The sequence below is a fragment of the Pelodiscus sinensis genome, chromosome 10 (assembly GCF_049634645.1).
Source record: "Pelodiscus sinensis isolate JC-2024 chromosome 10, ASM4963464v1, whole genome shotgun sequence".
Classification (NCBI taxonomy): domain Eukaryota; kingdom Metazoa; phylum Chordata; order Testudines; family Trionychidae; genus Pelodiscus; species Pelodiscus sinensis.
The window spans coordinates 33,447,953-33,473,039 of record NC_134720.1 but is presented as its reverse complement, the minus strand read 5'-3'; the positions used below and the strand labels follow the sequence as shown (position 1 = coordinate 33,473,039).

At 48.9% G+C, this 25,087-nt stretch overlaps 1 protein-coding gene across 4 annotated transcripts in view; it reads right to left on the bottom strand.

Moving 5' to 3' along the window:
• OTOL1 (otolin 1) overlaps positions 1 to 25,087 on the bottom strand; it is a 124,194-nt gene that overhangs the window by 43,980 nt on the left and 55,127 nt on the right. Inside the window, exons 1-3 of one of the 4 annotated variants that reach the window (XM_075937858.1) lie at positions 19,159 to 19,291; positions 8,060 to 8,165; positions 7,554 to 7,830 (exon numbers count right to left, since the gene is read on the bottom strand). The exons of 2 other annotated variants lie outside the window; for them this stretch is intronic. The gene's annotated coding sequence lies outside the window, so the exon portion shown is untranslated. Of the gene's footprint in view, positions 1 to 7,553; positions 7,831 to 8,059; positions 8,166 to 19,158; positions 19,292 to 25,087 lie in introns of those variants that run through there. One more of the 4 variants, XM_075937857.1, reaches the window with a different exon arrangement.

Below are 25,087 nucleotides of genomic sequence, written 5' to 3'. Positions count from 1 at the left end.
ATAGCTGTAACCAGCTTGCCCTCCCTTCCCGAGATCCACTGAAAACACAGATCACAGGAAATCCTGCCACATGGGGGTATCAACAGACAGCAATCCAACAGGAGTTACAGGAAGCGTTTATGAAATAAGGCCGATCACCAGTTAGCAGCCATGATCGTCTTGTGCTCTCTATGCCTGAATTCCCAGCAGTGACCTCGGGTCAGATTTCATCCTTTATTCCCATTCAAACTGGAACACCAAGATGAACTGTGAAACCCAGTACCGATCCTCAGCCTGAACTCTGCCTTATCTCCAGTTTTGCCCTTCAGCCTGACTATTGACCCGGATACAGACTCTAAATCCAGACCATTGTTCCTGCCTACTGATTTCATGCCATTAATCAGGAACCTGAAAACGTGTTGCTTGGCCCCCAGCCTGAAGCAAATATTCATCACCAGCCACATAACAGCCCACAGAAACACTAACCCAGGAACCTATCCCTGCAACAAACCCCATTTCAAGCTCTGTTCACATATCTATACAAGTGACACCGTCACAAGACTTAACCACATAAGCCACACCATCAGGGATTCATCCACCTGCACATCCACTAACGTGATATATGCCATCAAGTACCAGCAATGCCTCTCTGCCACGGAATCATAGAACACGAGAACTGGAAGGGACTTCAAAATATCTTCAAGTCCAGTCCCCTTCCCTCATGGCAGGAATAAGCATGATCTATATCATTCCTGATAGATGTCTGTCTAACCAGATCTTAAATATCTCCAGAGATGGTCACAACCTCCCTACACAATTTATTCCAGTGCTTAGCCACCCTGACAGGAAGTTTTTCCTAATGTCCAATCTAAACTTCCCTTGCTGCAATTTAAGCCCATTGCTTCTTGTCCTATCCTCAGAGGCCAAGGAGAACAATTTTTCTCCCTTCTCCTTGTGATACCCTTTTAGACACCTGAAAATCGCTATCATGTCCCCTTTCAGTCTTCTCTTTTCCAAACTATATTGGCCAAACCAGACTGTGACCATTTATCCTTTGGTGCAGAGACTAAAGCAACATACAAAAACCCAGTAGGAGAACATTTTCATCTCCCTGGACATTCAGGGTACGTCTACACTACAGCGCTAATTCGAACTAACTTAGTTCGAATTAGTTAATTCAAACGAAGCTAATTTGAACTAGCGCATCTAGAACTAAAAACTAGTTTGAATTAGCATTTTGCTAATTCGAACTAGCGCGTCCACACTGATTGGACGCAGGGGGGCATTTAAGGGCAGCTGAAACCGGTTCTGGCAGGGCATCAGGTCAGTAGTTGCTTTGTGTGGCTGCTGTCTGAGGCTATCTGAGGCTCGAGCTTAAAGGGACCCCCCTGGACAGCTGGTTCTCAGCTTTTCCTGCTTGCTTGCCAACCTCGCCGAGGGACAGCAAAGCGTTGGTCTCTGTGCCCGTCTGTGTCGGTGCTTCCCTTCGGGGGGGCCGCCGCAGGTGGCAACATGGAGCCACGGCTCGCCCTGCACCTTCTGGTGCACGTTCTGGACTTGCTGCTGCAAGCCTGCCAGCAATGGCTCGAGGCTGCCTGGCACCACCTGGTGAACGTCAGCCCCCTGCCTCTCTGCCTGGCCACCCTGGGGGCCATGGAGGAGCCCCGGCAGCGCCCCAGCACCAGCATGCCCCGCCGCATCTGGCGTCTGGACACCAGCACCGACTGGTGGGACCGCATAGTCCTGGAGCGCTGGGAGGACCGACAGTGGACCCAGAACTTCAGGATGAGGAGGGACACCTTCCTGGAGCTCTGCGAGTGGCTCGCCCCTGCCCTGCGCAGAAGGGACACTCGCATGAGACTCGCCATCCCCCTCCAGAAGTGGGTGGCCATCGCCCTCTGGAAGCTCTCCACGCCGGACAGCTACCGATCCGTCGGGAACCAGTTCGGCGTGGGGAGATCCACGGTCGGAGCGGTGCTCATGCAGGTATGGCACTCGTCGGCCACCGAGCCGGGGGGGAGGGGGGCTGCGAGGAGGGGATGGGCCGCCCCAGGGACAAAGGGGGGGCGGGAGGAGGCGAAAGCAACCCGCACCGGAGGGGTCGGGCTGTCCCGGCCGTACTACACGCTGCCAGGGGGGTTGCTTCCGGGAGTGGGGCGCGGGGCACTGCCAGGGCACGCACGCTCCCAGCCACCCGGGCGCCCCACTGATTAGCGCTTTGCTGTGTCTCTCTCCGCAGGTGGTCAAGGCCATCAACCGGGTGCTGCTCCGCAGGGTGGTCCGCCTCGCCAACCCGGACGCCGTCATCTGGGGCTTCAGAGCCCTCGGCTTCCCCAACTGCGGGGGGGGCCGTCGACGGGACGCACATCCCCATCCATGCCCCGGAACACCAGGCGTCCCGGTACGTCAACCGCAAGGGGTACTTCTCCGTGATCCTGCAGGCCGTGTGTGACCACCGGGGACAGTTCACGGACATTAATGTGGGCTGGTCCGGCAAAGCACACGACGCCCGGGTGTACCGCAACTCCTCCGTGTGCCAGCAGCTGCAGGCCGGGACCTTCTTCCCCGACTGCCACATCAGGGTCGGGGACGTGGACATGCCCGTGTGCCTGGTGGGGGATGCCGCCTACCCACTGGAGCCCTGGCTCATGAAGCCCTACACGGGGCACCTCAATCCCTCCCGCCAGGCCTTCAATGCCAGGCTGACCAGGGCCCGCATCGTGGTGGAGGGGGCCTTCGGACGACTGAAAGCCCGCTTTCGATGCCTCCTCACCCGTCTGGACCTGGCCGAGCACAACATGCCTCCCATGGTGGCAGCATGTTGTGTGCTCCACAATTTGTGTGAGCGGAAGCGGGAGGCTTTCCTGCCAGTCTGGATGGCTGAGGCTGACCGCATGGCTGGACACTACGGTCAGCCCCGCACCGCCGCCATCCGGGAAGCCCAGCGGGGGGCCGTCCAGATCCGGGAAGCCCTGCGGGAGGGCTTCCTGGTGGAGGAGGAGGACTGACCTCTCCCTGCATGCCCCACTGGGGCCTTCTTCCACCCTACCCCCCTTCCCCTTTCCCCTCCCTACCTACTGTCAAATAAAGACACCTGTTTTTGAAACAAAAATGTCTGTTTATTTCACAGAACTGGGTGGTGGAAGGGAGGAATGAGGGTGGGAGAGGGGAGGGGGAAACCTGGGACGAGGGAGCTGGAAGGGGAGGGAAGGGAGGAAGGGAAAGGAAAGCTCAGGGGTGGGAGTCTGGCTGCCTCTCCCGTCTTGCCACACTGCGGGTCCGGGGGCGTCGGTGGGAAATGGTTGTGGGGGGGGCAGGAGGGACAGGGGGTGTGGAGGAAGCAGGATCGGAAGCAGGAGCAGGAGCAGGAGGGGGAGCAGGGGGAGCAGGAAGAGCAGGAGGAGCGGGGGGAGCAGGAGGAGCAGGGGGAGGAGGAAATGGGAAGCAGTCGAGCAGGCTCTGGAGGCGGCCTCGCAGGGCACGGCCCTGCTCCTCCAGGGCCTCCAGACTCCTCCGGCGCAGCCTCAGGTCCTCCTGGACCCAGTGGTCCTGGGTGCGGAGCTGGTGGTCCATGAACCGGAGGTGCCACCGCTGATACTCCTCCTCATTCCTGGTTCTCCTGCTTGCCCGGGCACAGGTAGCTGCTGCAGGCGGTGTGGTGCGCCCTGCAGGCCCAGGTGCTGCAGCTGTGGTGCAACAAGACCAGCGGTCAATTACCCCAGGGGCCCAGGTGTGTGAAACCCAGCTCCCCTCTGCAAGGCCAGGGCCCCTGCAGGATCCCCAGCTGCTGCTCCGTGGTGGGCAAGGCCCAGGCGCATGGTCCCAGGGCTCCCTCTAGCCCCAGCCCTCCGTACACATAAGGGGAACACGATGGTACTCACAGGTGGACGCCTCCCCAGCCTCAGATGACGCAGGCGAGCGGCTCTGTGGGGTGCCTCGGGGTTCCCGGGTCCCGGGCAGGCTGGCGGCAGGCTCCTGGCTCTCAGAGCCCTCCTCCTCCTCCTCCGTCTCCAGGAGTGAGCCCTCTGCCCCGGGGTCAATCACGTCCTGGGGGGCAGGGATGGCATGAGCCCCCAGGAGGCGGTCCAGGGCATGGAAGTGGGGGCAGGCCTCTGGGTCGGCCCCTGGCTGGCAGGCCCGGGAGTAGGACTGCCGCAGGTCTTTGACCTTGCAGCGGACCTGCTCCCGGCTGCGCTGGTGGCCCCTGGCGGCCAGGCTGGCAGCCATGCGGCCGTAGACGGCCGCGTTCCTGTGGCTAGTGCGGAGATCGTGGACATTGGAGGCTTCCCCCCAAACCTCGATGAGGTCCACGATCTCCGCACTTGACCAAGCGGGCGCCCGCCTTTTGTGCCCCCGGGCAGGCTCCTGGGAGCCGCCAGGCTGGTCCTGGGGAGCAGTGGAGGGCTGGGAGCCCTCGGGTGGCTGGCTCATCCTGTGGCAGGTGCAGGGTCTGCTGGCACGGGTGCTTGCAGCCTTGCAACTGGCACAAACTGTGTAGCCAGCCCGTGGCCCTTTAAGGGCTCCGGGGCCGGGAGGGGGGCAATAGAGTTTCCCTGGTGTTGGCCAGAGTGGCCACCAGGGAAACCTGGGAAGCCTTAGCCTACCACTAGTTCGAATTAAGGGGCTACACACCCCTTAATTCGAACTAGCTAGTTCGAACTAGGCTTAATCCTCGTAAAATGAGGTTTACCTAGTTTGAACTAAGCGCTCCGTTAGTTCGAATTAAGTTCGAACTAACGGAGCGCTAGTGTAGCGCCTAGGAAAGTTAGTTCGAACTAACGTCCGTTAGTTCGAACTAACTTTGTAGTGTAGACATACTCTCAGTAACTCATTTAAAAGTAACTGTCCTTCTACAGAAAAAAACCTCAAAACAAAACAGAAACAAAAACTTTGAAACCAGATTACAAAGAGAAATAGCAGGACTGCAATTAATTCACAAATTTAAAAGGATCAAATTAGGACTGAATAAGAATGCAGAATGGTTCTCTTACTGTAGAGAATCAGCAAGCACAGTGCTTTGGCCGCATGACAGAGCGTCCCAAGGACGAAACCAAGCAAGAGTCCTGAGCCAACAATAACAACATCTGCCTAAGTCAATGACCTTCGAGAATGCTGTTTTTGTGACTGGGAAAAAGCAGTTTGGGAAAAAGCAGTTTGTAAACTTTTAAGGGTATAAAGATAGTTGTAATCTTTCAATAAAATGATTTCGTGATTGCACCGGCCGGAGTCCGTGCCTTCATACACCACATCTTACTACAAAGACAATTTTCCTTCTCTTGGTATTCACACTTCCCCATCAGCTGCTGAAAGTGAGCCACATCCACCCTGACTGAATTGCCCTCATTAACACTGGTCCTACACTTGATAAGTAACTTTCTTCATTTGTTATACTAGCTTATATATGTAATTTCCACTCCAAAGTATCGGAAGAAGTGGTTTTTACCCTCAAAAGCTTATGCCCAAATAAATCTGATAGTGTATATCTACACTAGCCCCCTAGATCGATCTAGGGAGGCTAGTAAGGGCGACCAAAATTGCAAATCAAGCCCAGGAATTAAATATCCCGCGCTTGATTTGCACGTTCCTGGCTGGTCGCCATTTTAGAAATTGACTAGCCCAAAGTAACTGCCCGCATCTACATGCAGCAGTGAAACGGGATTCCGATTTAAAGCCCTAACTTGAATTAGCTGGTATTCCTCCTGCAATGAGGTTTACCAGCTAATTGGATTTAGGGGCTTTAAATTGGAATCCCGTTTCACTGCCGCGTGTAGACGTGGGAAGTTACTTTGGGCTAGTCAATTTCTAAAATGGCGACCGGCCGGGAACATGCAAATCAAGCATGGGATATTTAAATCCCAGGCTTGATTTGCAATTTTGGTCACCCTCATTAGCCTCCCTAGATCAATCTAGGGAGCTAGTGTAGACGTACCCTTAGTCTTTAAGGCGCCACAGGACTCCTCATTGTTTTTGCAGATACAGACTAACACAGCTACCCTTCTGAGACTTGTTGCTTGGTTGTGATTGAACAGATAAGTCACATGGTATTGTTTATCTTCCTTAATTGGATAAACACTTCAGACATGAATACTATTCGTGCAAATCTTAAATTCTGTTCTACAAATACCTGTGGAAATGTCTTTGAAGTTCATTTCTTATTTAACCTTTATTGTGGGTGGGAGGGCAGTAAAACTCAAAGGCTCAAATGTTAGCAGAAAGAGAACTCAACAGGAGAGCAAACATGGCCTGGGAATTCAATTTAAAATGAAATTGAATGGTAATGAAAATCTCTTTTTTTTTCATTATTCATACAACTCCATTTCCAATCCAGCTACTGCATGATGGCTCATATGCAAGACCAAAACATGAAAAGTATTTGAGAAAATACATACATACATTAAGGATAGGGTTACCAAGTAGTCATAAAAAAAAATACCGGACATGCTTCATAAGGGGAGGAAGGGAAGGGACCAGCCGGGAGGCGAGCGGTGCTGGCCAGGAGGAGGGGGGGTGGGAAACAGAGCTAATGGGGGGGGGGCAACGGAGCTGGCCAGAGAAGATGGGGGGGGCCGACAGGAAGTAGGGTTGGTCGGTGGGGGGGGGGTCAGGCGGAACAAGGCTGGACGCAAGATATTGGGGGGGGCGTGGCCGGGGGAGCTCAGGAGGAGGAGGAGGGGAGAACTGGCTGCTGGAAGCAGGGCTGGCGGGGGCGTGCAGCAGGGCTGGCCGGGGAAAACTGGGAGGAAAAGTGGGGGAGAATCAACCAACCAGCTGGCTAGGAGGGGGCAAGGGAGCGAATCAGCCAACGGGGAGCAGGACTGACCCGGGCTGTGCAGATCTTAGAGTGCTCCTGTCCCACATGAGTCAGTCCAGCTGCGGCTTCACCATGCACTTGACCAGCGTGCAGGAGCATGGACCGGGATCACTCTCCTCCTCCTTACACGCAACCAGGGCTCCCAGCGCTGATTGTGCCCCACCTCCCAGTCACTTCCTCCACCCTTGCCAGGCTTCCGTCCGGCACCCAGCCAGAAAACCAGGAACTACTGGACATTGCACATGTCCGGTATTTTCTGGATTTTTTTTACCGGCAGAGGGCCCAAAAACTAGGAAACCAGACACCTGGCAACCCTAAGATGTCTAATCACTAATACCCCCCTCTATTAAAGAATTTAAGCAGGTGCTTAACTTGAAACGTGTATAGTCTCGGTGAAGTCAATGTGATTATTTATATGTTTAAAGTTAAGCAGGTCCTTTATGTGCCTTGCTGGATCAGAGGCTGCATATAGGAAAAATGAGCTGAACCTCAAAGATATATGGAATCTTTAAAAAAAAAAAAAAAAAAAAAAGGAGAGAAATCATAGAGAGGCAAAGAATTTGGCACAATTCAGCAGGGCGTGGAAAGGAACCAAATTACAGCCAGGATTATGGATCTAGACATAAGATTCCAACCTCTGCTCTTCACAAGCCCCAGCTTCCACTCCACCCCACTGTTGCTTTCTTTTCACCCCTTACCCACTTGTTTTTCACTGGTCTGTCTGCCAGGTTTGGTTTTCACATACTACCAACATCAAACTCACATGTTTATGTGTAACTGCTTCACACCTGCTGTTATTCTTCCTTCTATCACTTTCCTCCAGTTTCTCTCCGCTTCTTTTTTCTTCTCTCTCCTCCCTTTATTTTCACTCCCTATGGCAAATTAGCAGAGGCCCATACTATTTCCTTCTCCCATCAGAGGGAGTAAGAACAGCACGTGGAATCCCTTTCTTTCCACAAGTAGACAAAGTCCGGAGAAGGAGCCATCAGCCACTATTTCTTCTTCCTTTTACCTCATGGACAAGAGACTGGACTGTGGATCTGAGGAGAGAATGGAAAGGAAAAGTCCAGTGCCGACAATGTAAGGAATAGGAGAGGACGTGGAGAGAAGCCCAGACTTTGGCCAAGTACAGAACAGGTAAGTACTGATCTTTTCACTGGTTCCTCCCCTACTCCCTGTAGATTCCTAGGAGCAGCCACTCCCCTAGTTATATATTCCAGCTCCCAGTCTGCAGATGGTCTTCTAGAATGGTGGGAGCAGTTGACGTACCTCCAATGAGAATACCGTGCTGGTTGTGATCTGACCACATCCCTTTTGAGGGCCTTGATCAGACTGGGCTCATGATAACTGTCATCCTCTGCCTGGAAGGTGGCTCCTGAAAGGAGAGAAATAGAGAAAGTGGGCCCATGTGATAAGGTTTTTTGAAGCGTAGCCATTATTGTGGACCCCAAAAGAATGGCAGCAGCAATCCACTTTTGGATTAAAAAATAGCAGCAACATTCCTTCCTGACAAACCTGCTGAGTGTATGAGTGTCTGTCTGTTTGTTGACGGAGCAGAGAAGAGGCAGCTATGAAAGGGACTCCACACTCTGAGGAAAAACCTCGTGGAACTGCTGCAAGATCAGACAATGCAGAGAGCCAACCTGCGAGAGTCTTTACATGACAGATCTTTTAATGTTGGCCCCATGCGTGGGATGCATACTGCCAGTGAAATCCATTTAAAAAAATCTAAGTACACAACTGCCTAGCCACTTTCTACCCTACCATCCTCTAGTCACCCACATAATTGCTGAATATTTTAGCCCAAACACTACCATGTGACTTAGATGACCAATCATATAGCACCAATTACACAAGCCACAGGAAAGAAGAATTTGCAGATAACTTACAGACTAAAAATTATTTGTCTTAATAACACTGGATTAACAAATACCTTCTGAAAAATCAGGTTTCTCTCAAGAACATTTCACTATATTAAAAAGGGCTTTGCCTTTCAAACCCTCTGGATTCAACTGAAAGTAGAATTACAGGCTTCTCCTGTCACAGGCAGGAAAGAAATCAGGGAAGGGAGGAGGAGAGCCAAGAAAGAATAGAACATTACTAGATATGACAAGGACAAACACCTCATAGGAAAACACCCAAATTAGAATGAGTAGGATTAATTAGTCTATCCTATGGCTAAAGAGACATGGGTGTATACATCCAATTGTGAAAGAGCACAATAAAAATGAAACAGATAAGGGAGGGAAAACACTTGACATTAAATTGAAGGCTCAGATCTTCCCCCAGAAAATGGAAGAACAGAGTGGCGCCTGCAGGAAGAGGCAAGGGAGGGTCTTAGAGGAAAGAGGTGGAGTTGGGGGATCTGATTTTCAAAAATTAGAAATTTGGCAGCCCTCAGGTCTGAGAGTTGATCCTGGGTCCAGGAAAGAGCACTGCAGGGAAGCTTGCCCTTGCTATAAGCCTGTATTGCATGTGATTGTGATGTAAGAGGGAAAGAAATACACCCCTTGGTGAAAGATAAAGAACCTGCTGCACAGTCATGGTGCTGTAAATCCCAGGGAGCACAGAACTTGTATAGGTGATAGAGAAACAACTACATGAAAACAAGAAACATAACATTGCAAACTGGTGGCAGAAGGTGTGAGAAGAGCCAGACTACACACTGCCATGCTAGAGTTCTGAAGATACACTGCACAGAACTGAGGGTATGTCTACACTACAACCCTAGTTCGAACTAGGGTGGTAATGTAGGCAACCGGAGTTGCAAATGAAGCCCGGGATTTGAATTTCCCGGGCTTCATTTGCATAAAGCCGGGCGCCGCCATTTTTAAATGTCCGCTAATGCGGACTCCGTGCCACGCGGCTATACGCAACACGGACTAGGTAGTTCGGACTAGGCTTCCTAGTCTGAACTACCGTTAAACGAGCTAAGGTGAACAGCTCACTGAGAACACCAAACAGATGTCAGTGCTAAGAATAAAGACTATGGTTTGTTAGCTGAATAAACATATTTCATAATCAATATGTTCATTTGATATTTGCAAGCTTTGAATGTGCAGATATTTACATATTTAACACAGTAGCAGGCTGTGTCCATGAGCTGGATATGCCATGAGAACTACCTTTTTCACAATATTTCTGATTGCAGGCATAACTGAAGCCACATCGTGCTGAGTTGTGTGAAAATGAAAGATAACAAAGACAAACAGTCAAATACTGATACTTTGTAAACTTCCAATATGAGGAAGATATGTGCCTATCACACATTCCTTGCAGTTTCATTTTTCGTGATTAAATATTACAAGTCAAACTCAGAGGAGAGGCATATAAAAATGTTGAGGGGGAGGGGAAGCAGGCAAGAAAATGCACAGGGTTTTTATGTGGTACTTTAGTCTATAGAACCCACTAACAAAGCATTGAGGCTAACAGCTTAAAAGAATAAAATAAATCTAGACAGTTCTATAATTAATAAGGTCATTGATAGTTTCATAAAATAAGATTGACATGTATAAGGACTACAAACCCTCATGCTTTCAGGAACGAGACAATCAACCCATATTGCCTGGAGTTAAAAAACTTCCCCAAAAGGCAAGTTTTCCCGTAATTGTCCCTTATAGCACTTCTTGAAACCAGGCAGTGTCAGGTAAATGATATCAGAAGAAACACACATTTGATCTGGAATGGCAATCTGTGTCTATGAGACCTTCAGTCATGTTGAAAATACAAAAAAAAATGTCACTCATACATTGCCCCCCACAACTGTCTCTCTGAATAGGAAGCCTAAGCTAAGTTGGTGTAAACTATATACTGATAGAATCAACTTTGGCTGCGTCTAGACTGGCAAGTTTTTCTGCAAAAGCAGCTGCTTTTGTGGAAAAGCTTGCCAGCTGTCTACACTGGCCGCTTGAATTTCCGCAAGAACACTGACGATCTCATGTAAGATTGTCAGTGTTCTTGCGGAAATACTATGCTGCTCCCATTCGGGCAAAAGCCCTCTTGCACAAATGCTTTTGCTCAAGAGGGCCAGTGTAGACAACGCAGTATTGTTTTGCACAAAAAAGCCCCGATTGCGAAAATGGCGATCCGTATCTAGATTGGCACGGACGCTTTTCTGCAAAAAGTGCCAGTCTAGACGCTCTTTTCCGCAAATGCTTTTAACGGAAAAACTTTTCCGTTAAAAGCATTTGTGGAAAATCATGCCAATCTAGACGTAGCCAACATGAAACCCAACTCACTGAAGATTATGAGAAACCTCAAGGTAAATTAAGTGTGGGGCACCCTCTCAACTTTCCTTCCATATAAACTGTAATCTACACCTGCTTCTAGCCTCTCATGCAGAGCCAGATTTAGGGGCAGGCAACCCAGGTGGCCCTCTGAGGACCCAGGCTTGGGGAGTGCCAGAATCGGGCTGCTGTTTTTGTTATTAGTGACAAAAGGGAAAATAACAGGTTTCAGGTATTCTGTATGTGGATATGTTTTTCACTAACCTCCCAGAAAGTTCTGAACCTTTGTAGAATCTCAGGGAACCTTCCAGACTCTGAAGCTTTCTAGAATGCGGTCAGCCACACCTTTCCAGGTATGTAAAAGGCAGGGCATTGCCAGTCAGTAAACAAACTGAAGTGAGAGCCCAGATGCGATATTGTGAACTTTGTTATACTATGTAATTGTGAAAGTGTACTTGTATTTTAAGACTTGAAGTGTAAATAGTGACTAATAAAGAAAATACATAACGAGATGTCAGCGATATCTATCAAACTCCTATCTATGCAACAACATAAAAGAAACATTGTTATGTCTTTTGCCATGATTAACATATAATGTTTGATGACTTTCTAAGGCACAGTTCAATTTCTTGATGTTAGTACATCTCAATTTATTCTTAAAATGTAAAAATTTCTATAAGCTTACAGGAAATGTTTTGTATTTGCTTGCATGGCGTGACTAAATTTGGCTTTATTGATCCTAGCTTGCAAATGTATTGTCTTATATGACTGGGATAAATAATGAATGCAAATTGTGCATCAAAGTAATGAAATGGAGTACTAATGCAATAAAAAAATAAAGTATTCAAAAGTTTAACAAATGCAGGGCAGCATTAAGGACATTCCTTGCCTGGGGCACCATTCAAGAGCTGGCCCTGTTCTCAGAGCCTGACTTTCTCACTTTGTAGTTTGTGTGTTCAATTATTTTCTGTACCAACTAAGTGCAAAGTGGGCATTCGATGTTACCTAATCAGAATGATAACATTGTACAGCTAATTTACCCCAGTTTAGGTTGCTGCACACACATAACAGGCAGTGGAAAATCAGGCTCCAATATGTAAATTAGATCATGTTAAGACTCCATACTCTCACTTACTACCATGTAATTTACATCAGCTCATTCACCATGTCTGAATGTGGCCACAGGGCAGAGTGCATTGCAAGTCAAAAATGAAACAGGGTGTTTCATCATCAAAAAAAGCATACAGAATGAAAACAGCTCCAACTAGGTAAGCAACAAATCCACAACATGAGATAGCAAGCAACAGCCGCCAGAGAGTGAATAGCTTAGAGAGGGCACTGAACTCAAAGATTAAAGCTCCATCTAAAACTGAATTTTTCCAAAGTTTTGGATGAAGCTAGATCAGGTGGTCTCATGTAGGCCCATTTGAGGTTGGCCCAAAGCCTCAATTTATCAAGTCAATATACCAATGAGATCTAGCTAGAGTGACCATGGGTATGTCTAGACTACATGGCTCCGTCGACGGAGCCATGTAGATGAGTTTACTAGACATAGCAAAATGAAGCGGCAATTTAAATAATCGCCGCTTCATTTATATCAAAATGGCCGCCGTGCTGTGCTGACGATCAGCTGATTGGCACAGCAGGGCAGTCTGGACGCGCCGCAGTCGACAAGGGAAGCCTTTGTTGACTGCTCCGGTATGCCTAACCCTAACCCTAACTCTATGCCTTACCGAAGAGATCAACAAAGGTTTTCCTTGTCAACCACAGCATGTCCAGACTTCCCTGCTGTGCCAATCAGCTGATCGTCAGCACAGCACGGCGGCAATTTTGATGTAAATGAAGCGGCGATTATTTAAATTGCCGCTTCATTTTGCTATGTCTAGTAAACTCATCGATGGAGCCATGTAGTCTAGACATATCCCAAATGTCTCATTTTTAAAAAGGCACTATCCCTTATTTAAGCCTTCCTGCAGACGTCCCTTTTTTTTTTAAAAAGGACCTATTGTCCCATATCTTTTGTGTCTCTGCTTCCATCTACACTGGTGGGTCCTGCAGCTGGCTAGATCCTTGCTTACCAGTGTCCATCTGCCAGTGGGATCCAGTGGCTGATGAGAGGGATGGGATTGTGAGGTTGGTGATCAGGCAATGCTGCTGTGTACGGGCCTGGGCACTCCCCATGCTGATCCATGAGTGCAGTCCCTGCTGCCTGCTGACCCTTGGCCAGCAGGCTCTCACTCCACTGGTTTCCAGCCAGCACCAGCTGCTTGCTGTGGTGGCTGGTGAGCGTGGGCTGGCTGTGGCCGCTTATGTGTCACCTCTGCTGCCCATCCATCAGTCCCTTACATGCTTTCCCTCTCACTGCCCTTCCCTGCTGTGCCAGTTCACACACACCCAAGTCCCACTGCTCCTCCATATCCCCTTGGCAGGGTGTGTCCCATTCCTGGCACTATGCAGAGAACCAACCCCTGGTTGGATCCTTCAGCTGACCAATGGCCTGACTGGCAGGCTTTCTCCTTTGCTTCTGTCTCTGGCTGGACTGGCACCCCGGGAAAGCACAAGGCCCTATGACCCAGGGCACTGACCATAAGGAGCCAAGTCCTACATGTGCAAAAGCACCACACAGTGCTGGCATAGGGAAGCTTCTCCACACCTCAGCTAAGCTCTGGAGTAGTGGAGAGGAAGCTATTGCCATCTTGTTTGCACCAGGCATGGAGGATGGAAAGCACTGTCCAGGGAGGGTTGGGTCAGGTCAGTCACGCACCTGAATCCCCATGTGAGAGGTATATGGGAATGGAGGGGAGGTTCACTTCTTCCCATGCAAACCTTAAAGATAAAATGGTAAATAAAGACTCCAGCTATGGAATATTTCTTTTTTAAAAGCAGCTCAGTCAACTTGATGTTAATTTGAACATTTGTACTGCATGGTTCTGATTGATTGCCATTGAACTTGCATGAATATGAGTAACTGTACCAGGTGTCCCATATTCAGCTTAGGAAATATGGTGTCCCTACATTTAACCAATTCTGCACTCCATCACTTCCCAGTTTTCACTGTATGCACCTAGTTTAGGGAAATAATCCCGTCTCACTCTCTGAACAAAGAGGACAAAACCCATTCATGCTTGCTTACGATCCCTCTAAGAAAACAATACGTTTTGCAAAATATCTTTTAGAATTATCAGAAAATTGAAGGTTTCAAAAAATAAAGAGCTATTGTTAAGGCTATGATTTAGTCATGGGTATTTTTAGTAATAGTCACGGTTACAGCATGGGCAATAAACAAAAATTCATGCCTTTGACTTGTCCATGACTTATATGGAAAATACCTCTGATTAAATCTTAGAGGGACACTGTATGGTGTGGGAGACCACTGGTGAGGGGGGACCAAGGGCTGCTGCCAGAGGGGCACGTGCCCGAGGCAAGCAGTACCAGCTGCCAGGAGCCTCAGACTGTGGCTGCTCCAATTGGGTGCCTGGGCCAGCTGCTAGAGCCTTGGACTGCATCTGCTCTAGCTGTTCAGGTACTGCTCCCCAGAGCCACAAACCATGGCTGCTATGCCAGCCAGCCAGGGACCACTGCCAGGTCACAGATTACAGCTCCTCCACCCAGCCAGAGACTTCTGCCCAGGCCTGCAGTGCATTGCTACTCCAGCCACCCCAGGGCTGCTGCTGGAGGCTGCTGGAACAGCAGACTGGTGTGTCTGTCCCTGGTGCCACTCCAGTAGTGATTGATGTAACTGTACAGGGGGCCACCTGAGCAGCTGGGCTCAGAGTCAACTGTGTAGGTAGCCCTGGGATCAGACACAATGACCAATGAAGAAGTCATGGATGTCACATTAAGTCGGGGAATCTGTGACTTAGCTATCATGCCAGGCAGCAGGAATGGCCAGTAATTGATGCTCCCACCAATCAGGGGGCCTTGGTTGTGCTACCTGAACAGTTTTTCTACCTCGCATTTTGCTGCTCCCACTGATGGATCTGGGCCAGCAGCAGCTAGTGGATTCAGTATCAGAGATCCAATACTCGCCCTAGATTCCTGCAGACACCAGCACTCTATGGATGCCCAGTTGAAAAGGGACCCTAACAGCTCTGGGACATTAAAAGTCCAGTTAGCAGCACAGCAGGATCCTGGAGCTAAGGCAGACTCCCCACCTGTCCTGATTCCATATGGTTCCTGGAAATGGCTGCCAGATCCCTATGCCGTTAGATGCAAAGAAGGTCCATATGCTGCCCTTGCCCTGAGTGCCAGCTCTGCAGCTCCCATTGGCTGGGAACCAAGACCAGTTGGATCTGGGGGGCAACACCTGCAGATACAAGGTCAGCACATGGAACCTTCCTGGCTACTCATGCACCTAGAGGCCACAGGGACCTGGTGGCTGCTTTCTGGGAACTGCTATAAGTGCCACTGGAACCGCACACCTCCTGCCCTAGTCTGGAATCCCCTCACACATCCAAATTCCCTTCCAGAGCCTACAACCCATACCTCCCCATTCCCCAGCCCTGAGCCCTCTCCTGCACCCCAAGCTCCTCATTCCCTGTCCCACACCAGAGCCCACATCCCAGCAAGAGTCTGCACCCTCCCACACTCTAATCCTCTGCCCCAGGTTGGAGCCATCTCATCACCCCAAACCACTCATTTCTAGCTCCAGACAGAGCCTTCACCCCCAACACATACCCCAACACTTTGTCCTAGCTTGGAGCCCTCTCCTGCACCCTAAACCCCTCATTTCTGGCCTCACCTAGAGCCTGCACCTCCAGCTGGAGCCCTCCCCCACACCCCACACCTCTATCCCTTGCCCCAGCCCAGAACCTCTCCTGCACCCCAAACTAAGGATGTTAAGAAGTGTGTAATTTGTTAATCATGTAGTTGACAAAAAAATTGTTGATGATTAATGAATAAGGGATAGCATTGCTACCACTCAATCCCAGCTCCTGCCAAGTCCAGCAACTACTCCTGATGCAGCTGTGCACTTGTTCTGCAGAGCTGCAGTGGGGGTTGATGCCAGGTCACAGAACAAGCCAGGACTAAGCCAGCCTGCCCGTAGTGCTTGTACTGCGGAGCTGCAGTGGGGGTTGATGCCAGGTCACAGAACAAGCCAGGACTAAGCCAGCCCGCCCGTAGTGCTTGTACTGCGGAGCTGCAGTGGGGGTTGATGCCAGGTCACAGAACAAGCCAGGACTAAGCCAGCCTGCCCGTAGTGCTTGTACTGCGGAGCTGCAGTGGGGGTTGATGCCGGGTCCCAGCACGAAGAGCCAGTGTGTGGGCAGATTGGTTGTCCCAGCTTGCGCCAGGACCCGGCATCAATCCCCACTGTGGCTTTGCACTACAAGCACTATGAGCCAGTGCAGGGGTTGATGCCTGTCAGCCAGCCCGATAAAATTTGACTGGGGGAATAGTGTTGCATGCAGTCAATAGCTTTTAGTCAACTGCACTATTACCGTATATACTCGAGTATAAGCCGACCCGAATATAAGCCGAGGCACCTAATTTTACCACAAAGAACTGGGAAAAAATATTGACTCGAGTATAAGCCTAGGGTAGGAAATAAGGCAGCTACTGGTAAATGTAAAAAATGAAGATAGATACCAATAAAATTACATGAATATTTATTTCAAAGAAAAACAATAATCTAGCTCTGTAAGTGGAAAAGGGGGTCAACAAAAACAATATGGTATCAAAAATACCATAACTCCCGCTCAAAGTCCTCCCGCCAATCCAATGAGCCCCTGAAGGGCCGCCTGCAAGAAAGCGCCCAGCGCCAGCACCAGTCACACACGGGAACAGACGCTCGGACACTCGGCCCAACCAGCTCAGCCCCCGCCGCCCCCGCCCAGACCTTTCCCAGGCCAGAGCCCCTCTCGGCTGCTCCCCGAGCCTCCCTGCCGGTGGCCCCGGGGCGAGGCCGCTGGCTCCGAGCAGCACCTGCGGGCGCACCCGCAACCCAAGCGGCCGGCAGAGGCTCCGAGCGCCCCGCGCAGCGACGGCCCCTGACACACAGAGCCCAGCCCGCTCCCGGCAGCGCCCCCCGCCCCGAGTGCCTCGGTTACCGGGGCCAGAGCTCCGGGCTCACGCAGCTAGACCCGGCCGGCGGCAGAGACGCGCTGAGCCCGCCCGCGAGCAGGAGGCACAAAGCCGTTTCTGGAAAGGCCCCGCCGCGCAGTCCATAACATAACGACAACCTGGATGCCTTAGAACCTGACCAACGTACTCACTTTCCTCAGTTCTCGAGACGCTGACTCGAGTATAAGCCGAGGGGGGCATTTTTCAGCACAAAAAATGTGCTGAAAAACTCGGCTTATACTCGAGTATATACGGTATATCCCTACCCCAAACCCCTCATCCCTAATACCGCCACAGAGCCTACACCTTCAACTGGAGCCCTCACCCTCTCCCATAACTCCAGCCAAAGCCTTCACCCCTTTCTTACCACTCAGCCTCCCTCCACACCTGCCAGTATAATAATGTTGATCAGGGTATAATTTTTATGACATTTGAATAACACCAAAAGCAATTATACCTACACAAAAGAGCTTTTGTCAGTGCAGCTTATTTTGTACAGGGAACTGATACAAGCTTTTTATCAGTATAGGCTGCATCTACACTATGAGGGTGTGCTAGTACAGCTAAACTAGGATAACCATACCAGCAAACTTTTCTAGTGTACCTTAGATTAGATTCCAGTGCAGGGCTGATGCACAGGGCTTAACTGTAAACACTTGAGTAGTCCCATTGAAACTCACATGCTAGCAGTTAAAAATCAATAGGGCTGCTCAAATTCAGAACATATATATAAGTGTTTTCAGGAGATAAGTCAGTATCAATCCTGCAGTTAATGCTTATGAAAGAGAAAAGTAACAAGTGGCTACCAAGTCCCAGGGACAATCATAGAATCATAGAATACTAGGACTGGAAAGGACCTTGAGAGGTCATCGAATCCAGTCCCCTGGCCTCATGGTAGGACCCAGTACTGTCTAGACCATGGGTTCCTAAACTGGGCATCCTGCCTTCCAGGGGGTCGTGAGGCAACCCAGCTTCCCCTCCCCCAGTTTTGCTGCTATTTTTGTTTTTCGGCCCCGGACAGTTCCTTTTTTTTTTCTCTCTCTCAAAAGTTTTGCTACTATTGTGGGGGGGGGGGCATGAGGGTTTCTCAAAAATCAAAGGAGGCGTGATGCCGGAAAGTTTGGGAACCACTGGTCTAGACCATCCCTGGTAGACATTTATCTAACTTACTCTTACATATCTCCACAGATGGAGATTCCACAACCTCCCTGGGCAATTTATTCCAGTGTTTAACCACCCTGACAGTTAGGAACTTTTTCCTAACGTCCAACCTAAACCTCCCTTGTCAATAAAAGTAAAAACTCTGAGTAAAAGAGCTAGGTAATGATTTACATTAAAAGCCATAGATATAGATATATATAAAACATAAGTCTGGATCCTTCCCTTGTTTATGCTTCTTTGTTTGTGCAAAGTGGTTTGTAAATGTGTTAAATGACTGGACATATTTTTTAAAACCTTCATTAAGATGCAGTGAAAAATCAGAAGAAGAAGAATTCCTGCCAGATGCATGTGTCACACTTTGGTTCGGTGATGGGATGGGAGCCTCAAGCGTTAAAGCCGACCACCCAGTGAAAACTACTGGATGATGGTGAAACAAATTATTTTTATTAAGTGGTCAAAACCAGCAATTAACAAGTACTGTAGGTGTTTAAACTAGCAATTGCTCAATACTTTTACAGCGTAGAAAAGCTTGGGCACAATTATACCCAACTGATTACAATTCTTTGATTACAATTCACTTATATCAAATCACTATCCCTAATTCGCCTAAGGCAGCATACAAATGAAAAATACAAAAAACAAAGCCAAAATAATGATAATAAATCCCTCCAATGTCACTTTAGGACAGCTGGTGGAGTTAGTAATTGATTTTTTACTGTTACAAGTTGACAACTCCTGGGTTTTTCTTCTAACACTTATACATGGGCTAAAACTTAACCCTTTCACATAGCACAAAATCACACTATCTATACAATACAATTAATATGACTTACTTATACTTCACAGGATTATAGGATATAATTAATGCAGCTTAACTATTAACTAAAGCACCAATTAGTAAATTTAAGCAATACTTACAAATCCTGCAACGATAACAACACAAAGACACTAGAACTCAGAGCATGCTCAGGACTTGTGCACCCCTATATTTGACTCGAATGGTGGGGAGGCAGCCTCAGGGTGATCAATCCTTTAGCCGGGCAAAAAAAGACACGTGCCTTCAATACACGGAACCTCCATCGAACAAAGGGGTAGAGGGTCTTTTATACAAAAATTCGATGTCTAATGCCATGCTAGGGTCTACATTTGGCAGGGCCTGATAGGCTAGTGATGAGGTAGTATGACAATACTGCCCTATAGGAATTTTTGTGATGTATACATGATCCCCTCGTGGACAGGACCAGAAGGGGCATAGTTAGTGTGAGACAGTTGTGTTTTATTACCCTATGTTTTCTTTTTCTCTTGCCTCTAAAACCGGTCAAGCTACGGTCAAATGAGGCTTATCTGTAAGTGTAGCTAGGAGCTATCTAGTCATGTTCACCTTCCTGTTTTCTGGTGCCTGTGAGTCCCAGGATGCCTGTAAGGTCAAATTCCATTCACAAAACCTGCATTGTGAGCTTACAAGTTATGCTTTCTCAAAGTGTAACAGAGGCCTACATTTTCTGTGAGCTGCTTTGTGTGGCTGGATGGGCTATACGCAAAGGCCGTGGTCAGAAGAAGCCTGCTTTCCAACAGCATGTACCTTCTAAAAATTACAAAATGAAGATTACAAAGATGAAGGACTCATTCTCTCACTAGAAGCATGTGGCCTCTTATTTGACTTGAGTCAGAAACTCTGGTTTTATTAAACATTGCATTGCACACAGTTTTGTCTCATTTTGTTATGCTCAAATTTCCCATGTGAAGATGACCTGGCCAATTAAAAATGAATATATTTGGACCCCAAATAGCTAATGCGGCTAAGTGCTTGTGAGAGGGAATCCTTAGATAGTATCTTTCCTTCTACAGCACCAAACCTTCTCTATTTTTCTTGCTTGAATTATATGAAGCCTCTCTCAGCTTATATATCTTCCAGGGCATTTTCAGGATTCAACTTGCTCACTAGTATTAACCCTTAAAATATCCATTATATTTTGGGTTGCATCATATTAGTAATCAGTGAAGCTTGTGAACTGAGGATGGGGCTCAGAACCAGTGACTAATGAATCTCTCCTGAGTGGCTCTTGTTGACTGTGGATCAGTGTTTGCAACCAATGGGAGTGGTGAGAAACAGTGTCCTGGTCCACGTCACTTCCCACTACTCCCAATGGCCATGAACAGCAATCCCCGGTCAATGAGAGCCGCCATCACCCAATACCTGTGGAGGTACAATGTGGTATAGCTGGTTAGCACATCAGTTTTCTGCCTTGTGAAGCCAGATACAAGCTGTGATGTGTATCAAATAAAAATTAGTTTAATGGCTTTTATCTCTTCACAGAACAAAACCAATTCATAAACCTGCACAGACTCCTGCAGTGGTGAGGACCAGTAGACAGATTAGGGCCCTTAGAACTCACTTCAAACCAGATGATCTGGGTTCTTTGTGACTGTGATCAGTTATGTGGGTTTGCACATCCTCGCATGCTTCTGCTTCACTAATTCCTCAGTTCTCCCCTCCAGTCTTAGGCCTGGTATCCTAGGGATCTAGCCAATCCTCCTCTGCATTCTTGTAGCTCAGGCTACGTCTACACAGAGGAGCTATTCCAGGATACCTACACAGAGGAGCTATTTCGCATCTTAAGAGCAAGCCCATTATATTGAAATATAACAGGCTCGCTATTCCAGCATTGCAGGAGGGAGAAGGGATGGTTTGGAATAGCGCCTTATTTTGAAATTTGGCGCTGTCTTCGAAATAAGCTATTTCAAAATAACATCAAAATAAGCTACGTAATTTGTGTAGCTCAAATTGCAAACCTTTTTTGAGGTAAGGGTGCTATGTAGACACATCCTCAGTGTCCTCTATGCTTATCCTCAAAGTCTTAGGGTCCCACAGCAGGATCCCCAGGAATCTCTATGTGATGGCCCTAGCTTTCTCCCTCAATCATCAAAGACTGCCCTATAAAAACAGATAGAAGGGCAATGGAGCAATGAAACTCTTCAGTGGCTCACTCAGTGAGGCATTATTATTAGCACAGTAAGGGTATGTCTAAACTACATCCCTTTTTAGATAAAGGGATGTAAATTAGACATATTCAAAATTGTAAATGAAACCGGGATTTGAATTTCTCACGTTTTATTTGCATCATGGTGGCTGCGACTTTGTTCAAAAAGTCGCTTTTTGAAAAAAAAACTGCGGACAAGATAGGGATCTTTCGACAGAAATGCCCCGTTTCAAAAGATCCTGTAACCCCGCTGCTGTTCTGCAGTTTAAAGACAGCAGCGTGGGGGACAAGGGTGCTGGTGGCACCACGGAGACATTGCTGTGGGGAACTGACTTTTAAGCTGGCTCCCCCAGCAGCAGCTTTCCCTCCACAATTGCCTCTGATACAGAGGCATCAGGGGGACGGAAAATGTGAGTATAGACAGTCCCCGGGTTACGTACAAGATAGGGACTATAGGTTTGTTCTTAAGTTGAATTTGTACGTAACTTGGAACTGGCTCCAGATTCAGCCGCTGCTGCTGAAACTGACCAGGGGCTGACTACAGGAAGCCCGAGGCAGAGTTGCTCTGCCCCCAGCTTCCTGGAATCAGCCACTGATCAGTTTCAACAGCGGCTGAATCTGGAGCCTAGGACAGAACAGCTGGGGCGCTGCCAAGTAGGTCTCCCCAGGACCAACCTGGCAGCACCCCAGCTGCTCTACCCCAGGCGTCCACAACAAAAGCCTGGTCTGCGCCCCTCCCCCCCCCCCAGCACAGCAGGGAGACCTGGAGCAAAGCCGCACAGGCGGCGGGACCCCGCTGCCCGTGCGGCTTTGCTCCTTTGCCCCGGAGCAAAGCTGCACAGGCGGCGGGGTCCCCCGCCTCTGCAGCTTTGCTCCTGTCTCCCTGCACAGGGGCAAAGGAGCAAAGCCGCACGGGCAGCGGGGTCCCGCCGCCTGTGCGGCTTTGCTCGGGTCTCCCTGCTGTGCTGGGGAGTCCCCCCCAGCACACCAGGAAGACCTGGAGCAGCTTTTCTCGCCCCGGAGGACGCGGTGGCGAGACTACTGCGCTCTGGGCGGTCCTGCCGCCCGCGAGCTCCGGGGCGAGAAAAGCCCCGTTCGTAAGTGCGGAGCCGATGTAAGTCGGATCCACGTAAGTCAGGGACTGCCTGTAGTTGACTACTCGACTACTCACTTACATCCCCACCAAAATCCCTAGGGTGGGACAGAAAGGCCACTTACTCCCAGGGCCGTACAAAATTGGAAATATCCCACCAACCCAACCTCAAAGACATCTAAATTAATAAGGGGGCCTCTCAGAGTTAGGGCTAGTCAGATACCTGTGAAGTTTATGATTCATGATGAATGCAAACTTCCAAGAAAACTATAGAGTCTGGCTCACTGCCAACAGAACCTTCCATAGTCATTTGATATTAGGGATGTGAATGGGTGGGGCTGGAAGCAGAAGCCCTGTGGGCTGGGGACTGCTCCAACCGGCTAGATTAGGTTAACTTAATGTGTAATTGGTTAGCTGATTAAGAACTTATGAGTAGCAATACTGGGTGGCTGTGTCTAGACTGGCCAGTTTTTCCGGAAAATCAGCCGCTTTTCCATAAAAACTTGCCAGCTGTCTACACTGGCCGCTTGAATTTCCACAAAAGCACTGACGATCTCATGTAAGATTGTCAGTGTTTTTGCGGAAATACTATGCTGCTCCCATTCAGGCAAAAGTCCTTTTGCACAAAAATATCCTCTATAACAGTGTTTCTTAAAGTGTGTTCTGCAGCACACTGGTGTGCCGCGGAGAGAACAGAAAAAATTCTGCTCTCCCACCCCCTGCAGAGCCCATAGACAGCTCCCGCTGCAGCTGCCCCGCCCTTCCCACCAGCCCGCAGGATGACCCCTGTCCCATAGTGCCCCCTGTGCGGTGCAGCCTCCTCCTCCTCCATGCGTACAGGGGGCCACTGTTACAGCAGCCGCTGCTGCTGGAAGGGGGAAGGGTGACTGGAGCTGAGGAGCTGCTCCCAGACCTCAGCATTTTAAAACTGCCGTCTGCGGGCAACCCAGCTCAGGCTATGCCACCCCACCACCCCACCTGGGGTGCAATCAGGCTCTGCTGTCCCCCGCCCCTCCTCCCCGCGGCACGCTTGGACTCTGCTACACCCCATGCACTGCTGCTGCTCTCTCCCCTGCGCCTCTCCCCAGCCTGCTGGGGAAGTGGAAGACTTTAATATGGTGGGGACAGTTGGGGTTTCTACTCTCCTCCCTCCGCCCCACCCCCGCCCTGCCAGCAGGAAGTCTGGCCTAGTGCTGCTGTTGTGCTGGATTCCCCGCTGCATGGGCCGGGGGACGGGAACTGAGCTCTCCACCCCCACTTCCCCAAGGAACAAGAGCATGCTCCCTGTAGGTTTTCCCTGCTACAGCAGGGTGCCAAGCCAGGTAAGCGTCCCCCTGCATGCCCAGACCCTGCATCCAAACCTCTCTCACACCCCTCCCCCTGCCAAGACCTCGCATTCCGAGCTTGCTCTTACACCTTGCCCCAAGTCCCTTCCTGCATCCTCCCTCCTGGCCAGACACCCTGCCACAAGACCCCTCCTCTACCCTGCCTCCTGGCCAGACACATGACCTTATTTAGCGCTTGTTTATCTTGTTTATTATTATCCTTACTTTTTTGTGGTCTACATTGTCAGCTCCATGTACCAGACTGTTATTAGGGCAGTCTTCCTGGGGGGGTCATGGCACATTTCAGGTGGCACCTCCCAGGTCAAGTGGTTTTTTTTTGGGGGGGGGGGTTCCTTGACAAAAAATATCTTTTGTGTTCCCCATAAAAAAAAATTATTGTTTGGTGTTCCTCAGTTTTAAAAAGTTTAAGAAACACTGCTCTATAAGGAGTTCCACAGGCCAAACATTCGCTGCATGAAAGAAAAACTTTTTTGTTTGTTTTAAACCTGCAGCCTATTAATTTCATTTGGTGACATCTAGTTCTTATATTGTAGGAATAAGCAAATAACTTTTCCTTATTCACTTTTTCCATACCAGTCATGATTTTATAGACCTCTATCATATCCTCCCTTGGTCTCCTCTTTTCTAAGCTGAAAAGTCCAAGTCTTTTTCATTTCTCTTCATATGGGACCCGTACCAAACATCTAATCATTGTTGTTGCCCTTAGACTGGATTTTACATCCCTGCTCGATACATCCTGAACAAAACAAACTGCTCCATTCCTGTGCAGCCAGTTGGAAGATGGTTCATTCTCCATGTCCATTCAGAATATGACAGTGCCCCTAAAGGAGTCTTTAGAGGCTTTAGAAATGTGGGACACAAGAATCAGACCACAGAAACTCATTTCATGGAGCTATGAAAAACCATCAGAGGGTGGCAACTAAGTAATTCCTGCCAAAGGTTCCACATTTCATTCATAGCCCCTCTCCCCCACCAGAAAGTATGGTCTGAAGCCATGGTTAGTAGGCCTCATTTGGTTGCCTTAAAATTTTCTAGAAAATGTCTGCCCTAGTAAAATCACCTGTTTGAAGTTTCACATGAATCAGCTTGGTTTGGGCTAAGCTGGGTGTATAATGCAAAGCTTCAGTATTAACTATATGCAGGAAAGTGTTTCTGCATCATTTGTGTAACCACCAAATATACAGAGGGCAGGGCAGGTGATCTTCAGTAGTATTTTCTGCTGAAGGCATTGGGAAAATAAAGTTTAGTCTTGATAAAAACAGTACACTTTAAAAACCTCAGAACTATAATATAAGATTGAGCTTTGATGTTTATGGATTTCCCACTTTACAAAAACTTCATTGCAAATCTCTCTAATTATATTTATTATTAATATTCATAATTATATAGTCGTAGCTTGGTTTGCAATGATTCATTGCCAAAGGAAT